The following is an 18978-nucleotide window of genomic DNA, read 5'->3' as shown; positions in this document are numbered from 1 at the left end:
GCCGGGGAACAGAAGTGCAGCGACGGCACCAGGTACAGGTGAGTATGACGGGGCAGTGCGTGATGTTCACCCGCTCCTCATTCCACCGTTGGCTCCGCTGTGTCTTCCGCAGTGACGCTCAGGTCAGAGGGTGCGGTGACGCGATTGGTGCGTGCCGCCCTCTTCCTGAACATCGGTGCAGAGGATGGGAAGACATCACAGCAGTCAGCGGTGGAACGGGGAGCAAGTGACTATAGCAAGTGTCGGGGGCTGGAGGGGTGAGTATGTAATTTTTTTATTTTTTTAATCGGAGCAACAGCATATGGGGCAAATATCTGTATGGGGCATTTTATGTGGCCATGTGCAGCATGACATGGGGGCAAATATCTGTATGGATCATCTTATCCGGCCATGTGCAGCATGATATGGGGGCAAATATCTGTATGGGGCATCTGTATGGGGCCATGTGCAGCATGATATGGGGGCAAATATCTGTATGGGGCATCTTATGTGGCCATGTGCAGCATGATATGGGGGCAAATATCTGTATGGGGCATCTGTATGGGGCCATGTGCAGCATGATATGGGGGCAAATATCTGTATGGGGCATCTTATGTGGCCATGTGCAGCATGATATGGGGGCAAATATCTGTATGGGGCATCTGTATGGGGCCATGTGCAGCATTATATGGGGCCATGTGCAGCATGATAGGGGGGCAAATATCTTATGGGGCCATAATCCACATTTGTGGAGCATTATACGGGGCAAATGTCTGTATGGAGCATCTTATGGGGTCATAATCAACATTTGTGGAGCATTATACGGGGCAAATATCTGTATGGAGCATCTTATGTGGCAATGTGCAGCATTATATGGGGGCAAATATCTATATGGGGCATCTTATGTGGCCATGTGCAGCATTATATGGGGGCAAATATCTGTATGGGGCATCTTATGTGGCCATGTGCAGCATTATATGGGGAAAATATCTGTATGGAGCATCTTATGGGGCCATGTGCAGCATTATATGGGGCAGTTATCTGTATGGAGCATCTTATGGGGCCATGTGCAGCATTATATGGGGCAATTATCTGTATGGAGCATCTTATGGGGCCATAATCCGCATTTGTGGAGCATTATATGGGGCATATTTTAATATGGAGCATCTTATGGGGCCCATCATAAACTGTATGGAGCATTATATGAGGCTCCTGATTCAATATGGATATTCAAAAACACTTAAACTACCGATGTCTCAATAAATGTTACTTTTATTGATATCTATTTTTATTTTTTAAATTTACCAGTAGCTGCTGCATTTTCCACCTTAAGCTTATACTCGAGTCATTAAGTTTTCCCAGTTTTTTGTGGCAAAATTAGGGGGGTCGGCTTATACTCGGGTCGGCTTATACTCAAGTATATACGGTATATCTTTCAGATGTGGTTGATGTTACTCGGCTGTAGACTCTAATACAATATTGTAGATTAATTTAGAGAAGATGGAAAGACAATAAGGAAAACTGACAGGCCAAATATTTATTTTCAATGACGCTAATACATGTTTATCTGTAAATATGTTTAATAGCACCAAGATCTTACCCCACTATTTTTTATCAGGGTGAAAGAAACAGAAGTAATACAATACAAATCTTTTTGGATACTCAGAGTGATTTTTCATATTGTAGAATTTCCAATGTCTTGTAATTTACACAACAGTACAATACATATCTTCAGATTGAGTATCTTCTTTGCCTTCTGCTTAGTTTTGAAGTTTGAGTTAAAGTCTAGAGTTAGATTTCTGCTTAGCTAATTGTTTGATGTTTCTTATAACAAATAAAGATAATTTGTGGATTTTGGATTTTTCTACTTTATGCCCAATGGCAAAGTAATCTATTTTGTGTGTTGTCTTTCTTATCGTTCCGAGGTTGTATGTATAAATGGTTGAACTTGATGAACTTATGTTATTTTCTCCAACCCGCTAATAATGTAGCTGCTTATTCTCTGTGGCAATACACTTAACCCCTTTACCCCCAAGGGTGGTTTGCACGCAGTAGCGTAGCTAGCAGGGGGGCAGAGGGTGCGGTTGCCCCGGGCCCACCGCTCACAGGGGCCCACCTGGAGCTATGCTACACTTAATTATATCAGCGTGCACAGCCCGCGGTAGAGAAGAGGGAGACAGACATGATCTCTCCCTGCACTACCGCGGGCAGTGGCTGAAGAGAGAGGAGCATATTCCCCAAGCCCCCCCCCCTATGCTGATACACGCTGAGTACCAGCACTGTACCTGACAGCTGCCTGCCTTCACTGAAGACACGCCCACAGTGCACGCTGAGGGGGCATGCAATGTCTGCTGCACAGCAGACAGGAAGAAGGCAAGAAGCATCTTTTTCCAGTGAGAGGAGCAGGACACAGCGGTGTAAGTACAGCTCACACTACTACTCTACTCTGCTGCTCTCCTGATAACACCCAGTAGGATTCCTGTGCTGTATCTGCAGTTACTAAGGCACTGAAGATTTATGGCGGCTGGTGAGTAATGTCCACTCATAGAGTGAGTGACCCTGGCTGCAGGACCCCACAGATGAGGATATACAATATGTCTCTTTCCTATATATACCATATATGGGAAAGAGTCAAATATCCTCATTTGTGGGGTCCTGCAGCCAGGGTCACGTCTTGCAATGCACATTACTGACCAGTCTTGTCAGTGTATGTATGTATGTATATATGTATATATATATATATATATATATATATACATACACTAGATTGTGGCCCGATTCTAACGCATCGGGCATTCTAGAATATGCATGTCCCCGTAGTATATGGACAATGATGATTCCAGAATTCGCGGCAGACTGTGCCCGTCGCTGATTGGTCGAGGCAACCTTTATGACATCATCGTCGCCATGGCAACCATTATGACATCATCGTCGCTGTGCCCGTTGCTGATTGGTCGAGGCCTGGCGGCCTCGACCAATCAGAGACGCGGGATTTCCAAGACAGACAGACAGACAGAAAGACAGACAGACAGACAGAAAGACAGACAGACAGACGGAAAAACCCTTAGACAATTATATATATAGATAATTGTCTAAGGGGTACTTCCGTCTGTCTGTCTCTCCTTCTGTCACGGTTATTCATTCGCTGATTGGTTTTGGCAGCTGTCTGTCATGGCTGCCGCGACCAATCAGCGACGGCCACAGTCCGATTAGTCCCTCCCCTACTCACCTGCACGCACAGCCCGGCGCCCACTCCATAATCCCCTCCACTCACCGCTCACACAGGGTTAATGGCAGCGGTAATGGCCCGCGGTGTAACGGACTCCGTTACCGCTGCTATTAACCCTGTGTGTCCCCAACAATTTACTATTGATGCTGCCTATGCGGCATCAATAGTAAAAATATGTCATGTTAAAAATAATAAAAAAAAACAAAAAACCTGCTATACTCACCCTCCGCCGCCTTTCCCGCTTCTCTGGACGCTCCCGGGACCGCTCCATTGCAAGCGGCAGCTTCCGCTCCCAGGGCTGGTGTGCGACAAGGACCTGCCGTGACGTCATGGTCATGTGACTGCAACGTCATCATAGGTCCTGCTCACACCATCCCTGGGACCGGAAGCTGCCGCCTGCAATGGAGCAGTCCCGGGAGCGTCCAGAGAAGCGGGAAAGGCGGCGGAGGGTGAGTATAGCAGGACTTCAACGGGCCTTCGGAAGGTGAGTATATGTATATTTGTTTTTTAAGTCTCTATACTACGTGGCTGGGCAATATACTACGTGGCTGGGCAATATACTACGTGGCTGGGCAATATACTACGTGGCTGGGCAATATACTACGTAGCTGGGCAATATACTACGTGGCTGGGCAATATACTACGTGGCTGGGCAATATACTACGTGGCTGGGCAATATACTACGTGGCTGGGCAATATACTACGTGGCTGGGCAATATACTACGTGGCTGGGCAACATACTACGTGGCTGGGCAACATACTATGTGGCTGGGCAACATACTATGTGGCTGGGCAATATACTACGTGGCTGGGCAATATACTACGTGGACATGCATATTCTAGAATACCCGATGCGTTAGAATCGGGCCACCATCTAGTGTGTATATGTATGTATATATATATATATATATATATAACACTGGTCTGATAAGACCCCAACCCATATATATGTTCTATCCTGTAGCCTGGGTCAGGATCCTATCAGACCAGTGTCTGCATGATTTCATATCAGTAAATCTAAGGTGGTAAACACGAAAAATAAAAAACACAAAATATGAGAAATAAAAGGTAAAACCTTTTATTAAAAAAGTTGAGGATGAATATATATTTACTATATGGAGACCCGATGCTATCGCATTGGGAGGGCGGTAATGTCACGATGGGGTCAGGCTTAGTAGAGTTGAGAATCTCTCCCCCCCATGTGCTCGCCCACCTATCCACTCTCTCTTTCCCCCGTCTGTGCTCTCTTCTTTGACCTGTCTACCCCATGTGCTCTGCACTCCTCTTGTACAAAGATGGCGGCGGTCAGTGAGTCATTCGGCTGATCCCGGCAGTGGCATGTTTGCAACGGTGTTCCGCTGGTGGTACCGCTCAAGAGGATGAGTATAAAGTGTGTGTGTGTGTACTGCCTACGGCGTTTACAGTGTGTGTGGGTGTGTGGTGCGTACGGTATATACAGTGTGTGTGGTGCGTACGGCGTATACAGTGTGTGTGGTGCGTACGGCGTATACAGTGTGTGTGGTGCGTACGGCGTATACAGTTTGTTTGGTGCGTACGGCGTATACAGTGTGTGTGGTGGACGGTGTTCAGCTGGTAGTACCGCGCAAGAGGCTGGTATCGTAAACAGTCTCCAAATTGAGACACCCATCACTTGGGTGTCCCAATATGGTGGTCGGTGAACTTCCGCCTCTTAGAATTCTGGGATCTGGACACATCTGGACGGAACAGGATGTGAAGACATTACAAGGTAAGTATATATTAAGATGAAAAATAGCCAGACAGAAGAAAATAGAAACAGCAAGTAGGTGCATATAGAAAATCACATATGGGTGCGGGTCCATTTACATATACTCAGTCTAGACCACCAGATCCCCAAGGGGGAGAAGAGGAAAAAGGAACAGAAGAGCCAGGGGGTGTACTGTTTTCTTTAGATGGGTAATATTCTACCTCCCCCTCTTTTTTCTGATTCCCTCATTTCCATTTCCCTCTTTGGGGTCTTGTCCAGACAAGAGTATTCCTTTAGGGTTACCTGGACACATTCAGGGAGCTATACCCATATGATGGCCTCTATACACACCCACTGGCAGTTTCTTCTATTTATGTCTTTGTCATATATTTCAGGGCTGTGCAAGTATCAGCCCCCAGAGAGGGACAGACAGTGACCAGAATCCAAGGAGTGGGAGCTACATTATAAAGTGTGGTAGATAATGTGGGGGCCGTTACACAGCATGGGACCTAAGGCAGGAGTCATTATACAGTGTGGGAGCTAACGCAGGGGTCACTATACAGTTTGAAGGTTGCTGTCGGGACATCATACAGTGTAGGGGCCTATATACAGTGTGGGGACTACTGTGGGGGCCTGTAAAGAGTTTGGGGCTACTGTGAGAGCACAAAGGAGACATTGTACTATGTAAGGGCACAGTGGTGGCATTACTATGTGATGCAGAATGAGGAGCATTGCATTTGTACCACACAGCAGGAGCAGTAATAGGGACACATACGGCAGCCGGGGCTTAGTATTGGAGTATCAGGTGCAGTAATAGGGACACATATGGCAGCCAGGGCTTAGTATTGGGGTATCAGGTGCAGTAATAGGGACACATACGGCAGCCAGGGCTTAGTATTGGGGTATCAGGTGCAGTAATAGGGACACATACGGCAGCAGAGGCTCAGTATTGGGGTATCAGGTGCAGTAATAGGGACACATACGGCAGCCAGGGCTTAGTATTGGGGTATCAGGTGCAGTAATAGGGACAGATACGGCAGCAGCGGCTCAGTATTGGGGTATCAGGTGCAGTAATAGGGTCACATACGGCAGCAGAGGCTCAGTATTGGGGTCTCAGGGGCAGTAATAGTCACGGCAGCAGAGGCTCAGTATTGGGGTATCAGGTGCAGTAATATGGACACATACGGCAGCAGCGGCTCAGTATTGGAGTATCAGGTGCAGTAATAGGGACACATACGGCAGCCAGGGCTCAGTATTGGGGTATCAGGTGCAGTAATAGAGTCACATACGGCAGCAGCAGCTCAGTATTGGGGTATCAGGTGCAGTAATAGGGACACATACGGCAGCAGAGGCTCAGTATTGGGGTATCATGTGCAGTAATAGGGACACATACGGCAGCAAAGGCTCAGTATTGGGATATCAGGGGCAGTAATAGGGACACATACGGCAGCAGCGGCTCAGTATTGGGGTATCAGGGGCAGTAATAGGGACACATACGGCAGCAGCAGCTCAGTATTGGGGTATCAGGGGCAGTAATAGGGACACATACGGCAGCAGCGGCTCAGTATTGGGGTATCAGGTGCAGTAATAGGGACACATACGGCAGCAGAGGCTCAGTATTGGGGTATCAGGTGCAGTAATAGAGTCACATACGGCAGCAGCAGCTCAGTATTGGGGTATCAGGTGCAGTAATAGGGACACATACGGCAGCAGAGGCTCAGTATTGGGGTATCAGGTGCAGTAATAGGGACACATACGGCAGCAGAGGCTCAGTATTGGAGTATCAGGTGCAGTAATAGGGACGCATACGGCAGCCAGGGCTCAGTATTGGGGTATCAGGTGCAGTAATAGGGACACATACGGCAGCAGCGGCTCAGTATTGGGGTATCAGCAGGATGAGGGGTTTGTGCAGGTTGGGAATAGATGGTGATGGCTGGAATATGAGAAGTGAAATGTGTCTTTGTTGTAATTTCTGGGTGGAAAAGTCGCCATGTCGGTCTGGACCAGATGGAAAAGGCGGGAAAAGTGAACGATTCCATCAGAAAGAACGTCAGTGGTAAGTCATCATCTGTAACTGTGCTGTAATCACTTGTATGCTTTGTAGGACTGGTATCTACCCCTATATGGTCACAATATGGTGGTAATATCAGTATTGGTCTTGTGGAGATGTTTTTTTTTTTAGTTGCAGCAGGATCATCTGCTGACGTTCTCCTACGTCCACTATTAGGGTGCATCACCATAGTTGTAATCAGAGGTTAGGGGCCCACTCAGATGTCTCGCCCCCCCTGGGCTGAACCCCTAGCTACGCCTCTGCTTGACACAGATCGGGTTGTACTGTCAGTGGGGTCATCGGCTCTAGGGTTGCCCGATCTGTGTGTAAGATCAAGCTGCATCAATAACTCACAGTCCCAGGGCGACTGCAGACAGCTGTATACAGGATCATAGGCTGATCACTCCTGAGCCTGACTGCAGGACATCATACACTGCATATAATATATAGAGCCACCATATACTCTATCATGTATGTTCTGTAGCCCAGTCCAGGAGCGATTGGTCAGTGCATATATCATAGTATACACAGTACACATAGTACATACAGTGTACAGGAGAATATGTCACTCATACAGCCTATGCTATGTGCAGACATTGGGTGTTATATACAGGGAACTATGTGACTATGTAGCCACAGTATACAGAGGCGTAGCTACCGGGGGCAGAGTGGATGGTTACCCTGGGCCCACCCAGAGCTACAATGCCCTTAATTAATCAGCATGTACAATGCCCATATGCAGTTGATTCCTGTGGTAGATCTCCCTGCACTACCGCTCTCTGTTCTGTAGACCACAGATCGCTTTATGCCTAAGGTCTACAGAACAACCAAGGCGCCAATGCACACTGAGGATGCCAGATTCCTGGCGCATTGTCATCATCGTGCTGAGACGGGACTCTGACACTTGGTGCAGGAGTCGGCACTATGCAGCACTTTGCCTTGTCACTGGACTGTCAGGATCTTAGATTAGATGACTATATGATTTTCTTTAAATTAAAACTTGTGGTGTGTTGTGGGGACATAATAAACAATGGGGGATCCTTCTACATAGTGTGTGGCACCTGAAACTGTGTGGGGGCTCTCATACATTTTAGGGACTAATTCAGCAGCCATTTTATAGCTCGTAGACTAATGCAGGGTCCATTTCATAGCTTGGGGACTAATGTAGGGACCATTCTACAGCTTGGGGGCTAATGCAGGGGGCCATTATACTGCTTGGGGACTAATGTAGGGGCCATTATACAGCTTGGGACCTAATGCAGGGGTCATTATACAGCTTGTAGACTAATGCAGTGGCCATTATACAATTTGGGAGCTAATGTGGGGGAACATTATACTGTACAGTTTGGGAGCTAATGAGCAGGGACCATTATACAGTTTGCAAGCTAATGTGGGGGGGATTGTACAGTTTGGGGACTAATGCAGGGGCCATTATACAATTTGGGAGCTAATGTGAGGGAGCATTATACTGTACAATTTGGGAGCTAATATGGGGGAGCATTATACTGTACAGTTTGGGAGCTAATGTGCGGGGGCCATTATACAAATTTGGGAGCTAATATGGGGGAGCATTATACTGTACAGTTTGGGAGCTAATGTGCGGGGGCCATTATACAGTTTGGGGACTAATTTAGGGGCCATTATATAGTTTGTGGACTAATGCGGGACCATTATACAGTCTGTGGTATTCATTATTCAGTATTTTTGGGGAGCAGTGGGGATATCATGCTATGTGTAGGGAAGCTGTGTGCCCTTCCTACCCTGTATGGCGGAGTTGTGGGCCCAATATATTGTGCATAGGGGAGCTGTGGGCCCACCATACTGTGTATTGGGAAGCTGTGGGACTAACATATTGTGTATTAGGGAGCTATCAGACGACCATACAGTGTATTGGGGAGCTGTAGGCCCACCATTCTGTGTATAGTGGAGCTGTGGGACCACTGTACTGTGTATAATGGAGCTGTGAGCCCATAGTGCTGTGTAGAGGGCAGTTGTGGGAACATCACATTGTGTATACAGGAACTGTGGGTGTATTATACTGTATATAGGGGAGCTGTTTGCCAATCATAATGTATAGAGTGGAGTTGTACATTGGGGACTCAGAGGACATTAGTAGATGTTATGGGGGCACTCAGATTACTATGGCTTGTATATGTGCAAATGGGGCATCATTACTTTCTAGGGGAAAAATGTGGATCTAGTGCATTTGCACAGTGCATTAATATTTTCTAGTGGGGGTCAATTTTACCATCTAGAGGGCACAAAGGAGGCATCAGCAGGTACAGCACCCACCAGCTATATTCATTTGCAACGGTTTACAGATGCATGTCTCAGCGTGTCAAGCTCCTAACCTTCCCTCTCCCCCCTCCTCTTTTCTTGAATGTATCACAAATAACATTTACATCCAGGTACCTTATAGATGACGTCATCTCTGGAGCCGATCTCCTTCTTTTCTTCATCTTGTCCAGACCCCATGATGAGTTTTCTCATCCACAGCCGTCTCTGCAGAGTTCCATCTTCTCCGTTCTTTTGCAGAAAATCTCCATATGACGCCCTTGAAGATACAAGTGTCATTAAAATGCTCCTGAATAAAAAATTGCCCCTCACTATATTGTCTGCACATAATATGACCCCCACATTGTCTCTCTTATGGTACATGCTCTTCACACTGACCTCTCCTTTCCATACCGGTCCCCTCTTCACATTGTCGTCTCCTACTGTTTTCCCCCTAAAGGGCCCAGTATTTATACTGTACTCTATCATCAAACTCCCCCTTCCTGGTATACTATTCCCTCCTGGCTGTGCCCTCACACTGTCCCTCCATGCTGCACCCCCACTATTCAGTTTCTGTTCTGTGCCCACTCACTTTGTCCCCCCCATACTGTCTCCTCACACTATTCCCCTCCCTCCTTATACTGTCTCCTCTCACATCCCTCCTGTTCACCATACTGTCTCCTCATATATTTACCCCCTCACTTTCTATACTACCTGCTCACCTAACTCCCCATACTGTGTCTGCACACATCCCATCACCCTCACTTCCCGTACTCTGTCCACATACATTTTTCACATCGCTCTTCATACCTTGCCCTCATTCTCCCATACTGTTTCCTAATACATGCCCCCCATTCCCTCATACTGTTTCCTCATACATGCCCCCAATTCCCCCATACTGTTTCCTCAAACATGCCCCCAATTCCCCCATACTGTTTCCTCATACATGCCCCCCATTCCCCTATACTGTTTCCTCATACATGCCCTCATTCCCCCATACTGTTTCCTCATACATGCTCCCAATTCCCCTGTACTGTTTCCTCATATATGCCCCCCATTGGTCTTCAATTTGTGTCCTCAAGTCTCCCACACACATTAAATCCCCCATCCCCACTACAAATCTCACCCCACACATAATAAATTCCCTCATCCACAAATTCTCCCCACACATAATAAATCCCCCTATCCCCACTCAAATTGTCCACACACATATTATTGTCCTCTACCCCACCCCATCATTGCTCTCTTCACCACCTCCATCATTGCCTTCTCCGTCATGCCCATCATTGCCCATTTCACCACCTCCAGCATTTCCTCCCAAGCAATCCTCCTCCCCCACCATCCCCATCCTTGCCCATTCCACCACTTCCATCATTTCCTCCTCCCCCACCATCCCCATCCTTGCCTATTCCACCACTTCCATCATTTCCTCCTCTTCCATCATTTCCTCCTCCACCACCATCCCCATCCTTGCCCATTCCACCACTTCCATCATTTCCTCTTCCACCACCATCCCCATCCTTGCCCATTCCACCACTTCCATCATTTCCTCCTCCACCACCATCCCCATCCTTGCCCATTCCACCACTTCCATCATTTCCTCCTCCACCACCATCCCCATACTTGCCCATTCCACCACCATCCCCATACTTGCCCATTCCACCACTTCCATCATTTCCTCCTCCACCACCATCCCCATCCTTGCCCATTCCACCACCATCCCCATCCTTGCCCATTCCACCACTTCCATCATTTCCTCCTTCACCACCATCATTGCCCTCTCCTCCCCTACACACACACACACCATTTACTTCTCTGCACATTCCCCTGCAGCGTGCAACACACACGCATGCACGTGCGGACACACACACACACACACACACACCCCTCTCACCTCTCCTCGCGCTCTGCCGCAGTATCTCCATCTCCTTCCTCTGACACAGCCGGACGCTGAATGATGACATCATCCAGCGGCACGTCTGTGTGAGAAGAAGTGTGGGCAGGAAGCAGGAAGACAGATCGCTGCAGCTCCGCTGCTATTTTCTCTTGAAGGCAGTGGAGCTGCAGGGATTTCTCCCTGCCTGCCGCAGCCACCCTGCAGAGGCCCCCCTCCATCTCCGCACCTGTTGGGAGTCGGCGCTCTGCAGCTTCTCTGTGCCAGCTGTCAGCTTGACAGTCGGCACAGAGAACAGCTGACTCCCAGACAGGGGGCGGCAGAATGCATCCGCTGGGGGAAACGCTGCGGACCGTCACATTAGGCGGCCCGACTGCACCCCCCTGCCGGCTGCACCCGGGGCACATGCCCCGGCTGCCCCCCCTAGATACACCACTGTCAGTGGTTAGCACTGTTGCTTTGCAGCGCAGGGGTCCTGAGTTCAAATCCCACCAAGGACAACATCTGCAAGGAGTTTGTATGTTCTCCCCATATTTTAGTGGATTTCCTCCAGGTACTCCGGTTTCCTCCCACATTCCAAAGACTCATAGGGAATGTAGATTGTGAGCCCCATCAGGGCCAGAATTGATAACATCTGTAAAGTGCTGTGGAATTAATGGTGCTATATCAGTGAGTAAAATAAATACATAAATATTAGCTCAGTGGGTATCTGGCTCTTTGCCTCCCTGCCCATCAGCTATATGCAGGGGCCGCAGCAGCACTATGGAGTGCAGCATCCTCTTTGCTATCTATGAGACCCCGCTCTGTGTGTAAAATAGCAGCTTTGTCTCATCCTGCACCAAAGAGCAATAAATAGGACTGAACTGTAATACTGGGCTCAGTTGTGATTATATGTTATATAGTCGTGTTACACTCCCCTAACTTCTTGTAACATACAGGTGCACAAAGATATTAAATATTCACCATGCGGCAAGTGGGCCTGTGCACCTTCATATGCCAGGGCTGAATTTTAGTCCCAGTCTGGCCCTGCTGATCAGACCACTCATTGGACCCCAAATCCCAGAAAGAGCAGAGAACTAAATGATAAAAACACAGGTTATAATGAAACTTATCACAATACTATATATCCATCTACTTCGCTCCTTCTGCTCTATAACAACATTCCAGAAAGGCCGTACTGGGGGCCCACGGCACGTAAAGGGAGGCCGCCATGACGGGGTTACGTGGGACCTGGGGAGCTGGAGCAGTTAGAAGGGATACGGTGGTAAGGGGTTAACTGGGAACTTGAGGGGTGGCTTTAGGGGCATTTTTTGAAAATAAGGGGTGGAACTAGGGGACTGTGGGGAGGGGGCACATAAAAAGGGGCACGCTCCTCACGCAGGCATCCATTTTAGGTGCCTGCGTGACAAGTGAGGAATCTCTGTCACACTTACCAGAATGGACGTTGAAGCGATCCTCCAGCGTCTCCGGACGGCAGCCAGCTCCCAGGGGACAGATTGGCTGAATGCATCCGTTAACAGCCTTCTCCAGGGGACATCGGGAGCACCATCGCAGGCACCGCAGGACGGGCGCCGGCCGCGGAGGACTAGGCCTCCGGCGCGCCTAAGCCCGGACATCATCCCCAGGGCCCGGCGCCGAAATAGGAGCCCCTCTGCGGACCCTCCGGTAAGCAGCGCTGTTCCCTCCACCTCACAGCGCGGCGTCGGGAGGAATCCTCCAGTGCGGCGGGGCCTACAACGGGGGGTGGATCCTTCCTCCCCTCCTTCAGTGTCCGGGCGACGTGGGGCGGCAGGAGCAGGAGCCGGTACGGCGGCCGCCAGCATGCCCGCTGGCGCCGCTCAGCGTGGGAGGCAGCGACAGCCGAGGAGACGGGGGTCAGGTGCGGTGGCCCCTCAGCGCCGAGGATTATGCGGGCGGCAGTCGGCTGGCCCTGGCATCAGCGTGCGGCCTTCTGCAGTGCACAGCTCTGGAGTCTTCAACGCAGCAGCGCCCTCTGCTGGTGGTGGCCTGGATATTGCAAGTTCTGCGCCCTCTGCTGGTGTTGGCCGGGATTTTCCTGCAGCTGCGCCCTCTGCTGGTGATGGCCGGGATTTTCCTGGATCTGCGCCCTCTGCTGGTGATGGCCGGAACTTTCCTGGATCTGCGTCCTCTGCTGGTGGTGTCGGAAATTTTCCGGATTCCGGCAGGCGACCTTCCGTCGCTTCGGTACGCAGTGCCGGGGACGTATCCGTGGCAAGGAGCCGCACATCTTCCATCGGGCGGCAGGATGCTGGCTCGGCCTTTTCCCTTTCCGCAGCACCAGGGCAGTCGACGGCATCACCGAGTCGCCAGGACACGGATACGGCCGCCAGGAGTTCGGCGGGCAACATCGCGGATCAAGCCGGTCGGGATGCAGGACACCTTCGGCTGGGAGCTGGATCTTCGGCTGCTGGGCTCACAGCACCCAGGCAGCTAGGTGAGAACATTTTCCCTATCTTTAATTTGCCAGGCATAGTTTCCCCTGAAGCTAGGAATAGTGACATTACTTCGGGAGTTGCTAGCGGGGGTATGGGTTTAATCCTTAGAGGTTTAGGGGAGCTAGCGGGCTTGTGGGGGTCCGGTCTTAGCAGGGGGTCTTTGCCGTCAGCTGCTTGGTTGGGAAATACGGGGTCGTTTGAGGGGTCTAGACAGTTGTCTGAAGTTACGGGTACATCCAGCAGTGCGGGTCCTGCGGCAGACACGGGGAGCTCATCAAGGGAGAAGGACGGAACAGCACCAGGGCCTGGGTCAGGAATTGATGCACCAGGTGAGGGAGCTTTGCAGGATAAGGAAAAGGAGGATGTACCGCAACTAGACGATGCGGCTAGGGGGGAGGTCTATGTCTGCTTTGAGGGCCCGTTAGGGGCACATTTAAAACAAGAGGTTAGGGAAAAAATCTGGAAAGGGGAGTACATAGAAATATTTTCTCTTTTACCCCTAGAGAGATTTAATTTGGATAGACCTAGAAGGGAGGACTCTAAAAAAGAAGATGAGAAACGGAGATATAGGCTGATTCCCAGATCATTTTCAAATTGGCTGCAAGCTTTCGCTATTATGGCTAGCGTAATCGGGGAGAAGGCCCCGGAAAATTGCTCGGCGTTATTTTGTTACTTAGATGCCATAGGGGAGGCTTACAGGACCTATGGGGGACAGGGTTGGTTACGCTATGACGAACAGTTTCGTCAGCGTAAGGCTTTTAGGCCAAGTATCAGGTGGGATCACAAGGACATAGCGTTGTGGATGAGAGTTATGGTCCCGTCCCGTTTAGGTCAGACTAGCCAGCCTTTTCACGGGGGCGCCGGGAGTTCAGGGCAGTCAGGACACTCGGCGGCTTTGCAGAAGGGACTGTGTTTCGCCTTCAATGATGGCATATGCAGATTCGGGAGCAAGTGTAAATATAGGCACGAGTGTTCAACCTGCGGGGGGGTGCATAGCGCTTCAAAATGTTTCAGGGGTAACAGGCAAAAAGTTGGAGATTCAGCTGACAAAAGGGGTGACTCCGGTGCAGTGGGTCGTGATGGAGGCCTTTCTAAGTAGATACCCTGATAGGTCAGCTGCAGTTTTATTGCGCGACGGTTTTAAGGAGGGTTTCAAAATCCCTTATGTTGAGCAGGATGTTAGTTTAAAAAGAAAAAATTTGAAATCGGCGTTACAATTCCCGGAGGTCGTGTCGGAGAAGTTGAATAAGGAAGTTGCTCTGGGAAGAATGGCAGGCCCGTTTGTCGCCCCTCCGATTGCAAATCTGAGGGTGTCACCTCTTGGCGTGGTCCCTAAGAAAGAACCTAATAAATTTAGGTTAATCCATCACCTGTCATTTCCGAAGGGATCTTCGGTTAATGATGGTATTGATCCCGAGTTGAGTTCGGTGTCGTACTTATCATTCGATTCAGCGATGGAGTGGGTTAGAGCATGTGGAAAGGGGGCTAAGCTGGCTAAGACCGACATCGAAGCGGCCTTTCGTTTGTTGCCAGTTCATCCTGACAGTTTGCATTTATTGGGTTGTTTTTGGGATGGCGGCTTCTTTGTTGATCGTTGTCTTCCCATGGGTTGCTCGATTTCATGTGCTTACTTTGAGGCCTTCAGCACGTTCCTAGAATGGGTGGTGAAAGATGTGTCTGGGATACGCTCATGTTCGCACTATCTGGATGACTTTCTGTTTATAGGGCCAGCGGAATCAGCAGATTGTTCGATTTTGTTGCATACAATGGAGAGTGTGACAAAAAACTTCGGGGTGCCTTTGGCGGAGGATAAAACAGTTGGTCCGGTGACAGTGTTGAGCTTCCTAGGCATTGAAATCGACACGGTAGCAATGGAATGTAGGCTACCTGCAGACAAGGTTACCGCGTTGCGCCAAGATGTGGTTAATACGATTGGTTTGAAGAAGATAAATTTGCGCAGTTTGCAATCGTTGTTAGGGAAACTGAACTTTGCATGTAGGATCATGCCGATGGGTCGAGCGTTCTGCCGCCGCCTATCCTTGGCAACAGTAGGGGTAAAGTCCCCTTTGCATTTCATCAGGATAAAGAAAGAGTTTCGGGACGATTTGAAGATGTGGGCGGATTTTCTGGACGAGTACAATTGCAGATCTCTGTGGATTCAGCCGGTGGCAGATGCTACCTCCTTGGGCATTTTGGTGCATGTCGTTGAAATGAGTGGCTTTGGTCTTTTCTTTCATGGTAGCTGGTCAGCAGCGGCTTGGCCGGAAGAATGGAAGGAGGAGGGGTTAACAAACAACCGGCTACTGTTGCTTTTGTTCCCCAGGGTAGTTGCGTTGGCCCTGTGGGGTGACAAATTGAGGAATTTGAAGATTTCTTTTCATTGTGAGCATGTTGGAACGGTGACGGCGGTAAACTCGTTGTCAGCGGCTACGCCTGCAGTAGTGAAGGTCTTGCAGCACTTGGTTTTCCTGGGTCTTAAGTTTAACTTATGGATTGTATCTGAAGTTAGCTTGTCAGCGCCTGATCCAATAGTTGTTGCTCTTTCTCAATTTCAGTGGCAGCTTTTCCGGGATTTGGCACCACAGGCGGAGAGCGCGGGCCGGGATTGTCCAGTGGAGTTGTGGAACCTGCCGCGAGGGCCGTAACAGAGTTATTTACCAAATCGCTCGCGGATTCATCTTGGTCTCATTATAATCAGGCTTGGAGCTTGTGGGAATCCTGGATGTCAAGTATGGACCAGGATATGGAGGAGGAGTATGGTTTGTTGTTGTTCTTAGGTCATCATTGGGAGGCAGGTTGGTCTGTGACACGTTTGAATAAGTTTCTGGCGGGGCTAGCCTTCAACCTTAAATGGAGGGGGGGTAAGGATATAACGAAATCCTTCTTGGTTCAGCAAGTTGTTCGGGGTTGGAAGAAAGGCTGGAAGGCTTCGGACGGTCGCCGACCCGTATCTTATGAGGTGCTCTCAGCCATTGAGCGGAAGTTGCAAGAGGTGTGTTTTTCCGAATGGGAAGTGGTTCTGTTCTGTGCAGCCTTTTCTTTGGCCTTCTTTGGGGCATTTCGGTTAGGTGAGTTGGTTAGCCCGTCCGTTAGTAAAAAAGGTATTTTGTTAAGAGAAAACGTGGATGTCGAAGGGAATAAGGTGGTAGTGTTTATTAAGGCTTCCAAAACGGACGTGTATGGGAAAGGGTGCAAAGTGGTGTTGTTCAATGTTGAAGGATCCCAGGTGTGCCCGGTGGCATCCGTGAAGAAGTACATGGCAAAAGGCGGGGTGTTAGACGAGCCATTCTTGGTGCACGAAAATGGGTCTTTCTTGTCCCGTTTTCAGTTCATTTCTGTTTTTAGGAAATGTTTGGCGGCAGCGGGCTTACCTGCAACACAATATAGTGGTCACTCCTTCAGGATCGGGGCAGCGACTGAGGCCGCTAGGTGGGGCCTTGGTGAGGATGTGGTTCGGAGAATTGGGAGGTGGGAATCTTCAAGATTCCAGTCGTATGTTCGCCCAAACCTATTGTGAGTTAGAAGCTGTGTTAAGTTAATTGTTTGTTGCCTTTCTTTCTGTGTTGCAGGGCCTGATCCGATGCTCGTCTGGATCATGGGGCATTCGTATGTTGTATGGGCTGCGTTGCGTGCTGCGGTTCGTCCGGACGGTCGTCAGTTGGGTCTTTCTCGAGAGACAGTGACTTTACGATGGATCGGTAAAAGGGGGATGGTGTGGAAGGAATGGTTACCTGAATTTCATCGTTTTGTTAGACTGGATAGAGTGCCGGAGATCGTGGTGATACATTTAGGGGGGAATGATTTGGCTAAACGGTCTTGTAGGGAGCTGATTAAGGATATCAAATTCGATATCCTGAGGTTCTGGGTCATGTTTCCAAAAGTGTTGTTGGTGTGGTCCGACATCATTCCCCGTAAAAGATGGAGAGGTGCTAGATCACACGAGGGGGTGAACAGGGCCCGGATTAAAATAAACAGGGCCATATCTCGGTTTATGGTGAGGAATGGCGCGTTGGCCGTGAGACATGTGGACTTGGAATCGGGTCAAGGAGCTTACTGGAGAGCTGATGGCGTGCACCTGAACGCGGTGGGTAATGATATGTGGTGTTTGGCTATCCGTAGTGGCATTGAATTAAGCTTGAAGGTGTGGAGGGACATGAATGGCTAAGGTGTCAGGCCATTCGTGTTCGTGGCGGGGGTGGAGGTCCTCGAAGTCGGTGGAAATGGTAAATCGTGGTTCAATGGGGTGGGGATCTTGAGAGGTCCTGGACACCCCATGAGAGAATTTAACAAGGCGCGGTACGGTTATTCCGCGTGAGGTGGATTTATGGACCCCTGGCATGGGGATGGGTTCGGTGGACCAGGATTGGTTGTTATCTATCCCTGAGCTGGTGCTTTACGGCTGGGGGTAAGACTCATCCTGGGCTGAACATTGTGGAGTTTTTGGGATACTGAGTTTTTTATAACTTTGGGGCTTCGAGGACCGCCCCTCCTATTCTGGGTTGTCATAAAAGTTCTGTTATCTTTTATTTAATAAAATGGCTGCTGTGGCCAATTAAATCCAACATATGTCTCCGTCTGCTGTTTTGAGTACGTTAGAAGTTTATTCTTTAGATTGTTAAGAGATCTGTTTAAGGGGGTTGGGGTAATTTTTTCCAGGTCACGGAACTCACGTATACCCTATGTCAAGAAAGGCCGTACTGGGGGCCCACGGCACGTAAAGGGAGGCCGCCATGACGGGGTTACGTGGGACCTGGGGAGCTGGAGCAGTTAGAAGGGATACGGTGGTAAGGGGTTAACTGGGAACTTGAGGGGTGGCTTTAGGGGCATTTTTTGAAAATAAGGGGTGGAACTAGGGGACTGTGGGGAGGGGGCACATAAAAATGGGCACGCTCCTCACGCAGGCATCCATTTTAGGTGCCTGCGTGACAAGTGAGGAATCTCCCGCCCACCCTCCCTTTTTTGGTTAGGGTAATGGGGGGGGGTGAAGTCGGCATATGTGGGCTTTTGGAGTATTGTTTTAAGAGGCGTCTAAATGTATTTATTTTGTTATGTGAATGCTGTCAGGGTATTGTCACGGCAGTTGGCGGGGGTGGAGGTCCTCGAAGTCGGTGGAAATGGTAAATCGTGGTTCAATGGGGTGGGGATCTTGAGAGGTCCTGGACACCCCATGAGAGAATTTAACAAGGCGCGGTACGGTTATTCCGCGTGAGGTGGATTTATGGACCCCTGGCATGGGGGTGGGTTCGGTGGACCAGGATTGGTTGTTATCTATCCCTGAGCTGGTGCTTTACGGCTGGGGGTAAGACTCATCCTGGGCTGAACATTGTGGAGTTTTTGGGATACTGAGTTTTTTATAACTTTGGGGCTTCG

General features: G+C 49.4%; 1 long non-coding RNA gene across 1 annotated transcript in view; it reads left to right on the top strand.

Moving 5' to 3' along the window:
• Window positions 1-2296: 2296 nt before the first annotated feature.
• The window catches only part of LOC138674052 (uncharacterized), a 71779-nt gene continuing 55097 nt past the window's right edge, over window positions 2297-18978 (top strand). Inside the window, exon 1 of the long non-coding RNA XR_011320451.1 lies at window positions 2297-2396. This is a non-coding gene — a long non-coding RNA (uncharacterized lncRNA). The remainder of the gene's footprint in view (window positions 2397-18978) is intronic.

The sequence above is a fragment of the Ranitomeya imitator genome, chromosome 4 (assembly GCF_032444005.1).
Source record: "Ranitomeya imitator isolate aRanImi1 chromosome 4, aRanImi1.pri, whole genome shotgun sequence".
NCBI lineage: Eukaryota > Metazoa > Chordata > Amphibia > Anura > Dendrobatidae > Ranitomeya > Ranitomeya imitator.
Note: the sequence above shows the minus strand (reverse complement) of the source record. Positions and strands in the feature narration are given on the sequence as shown.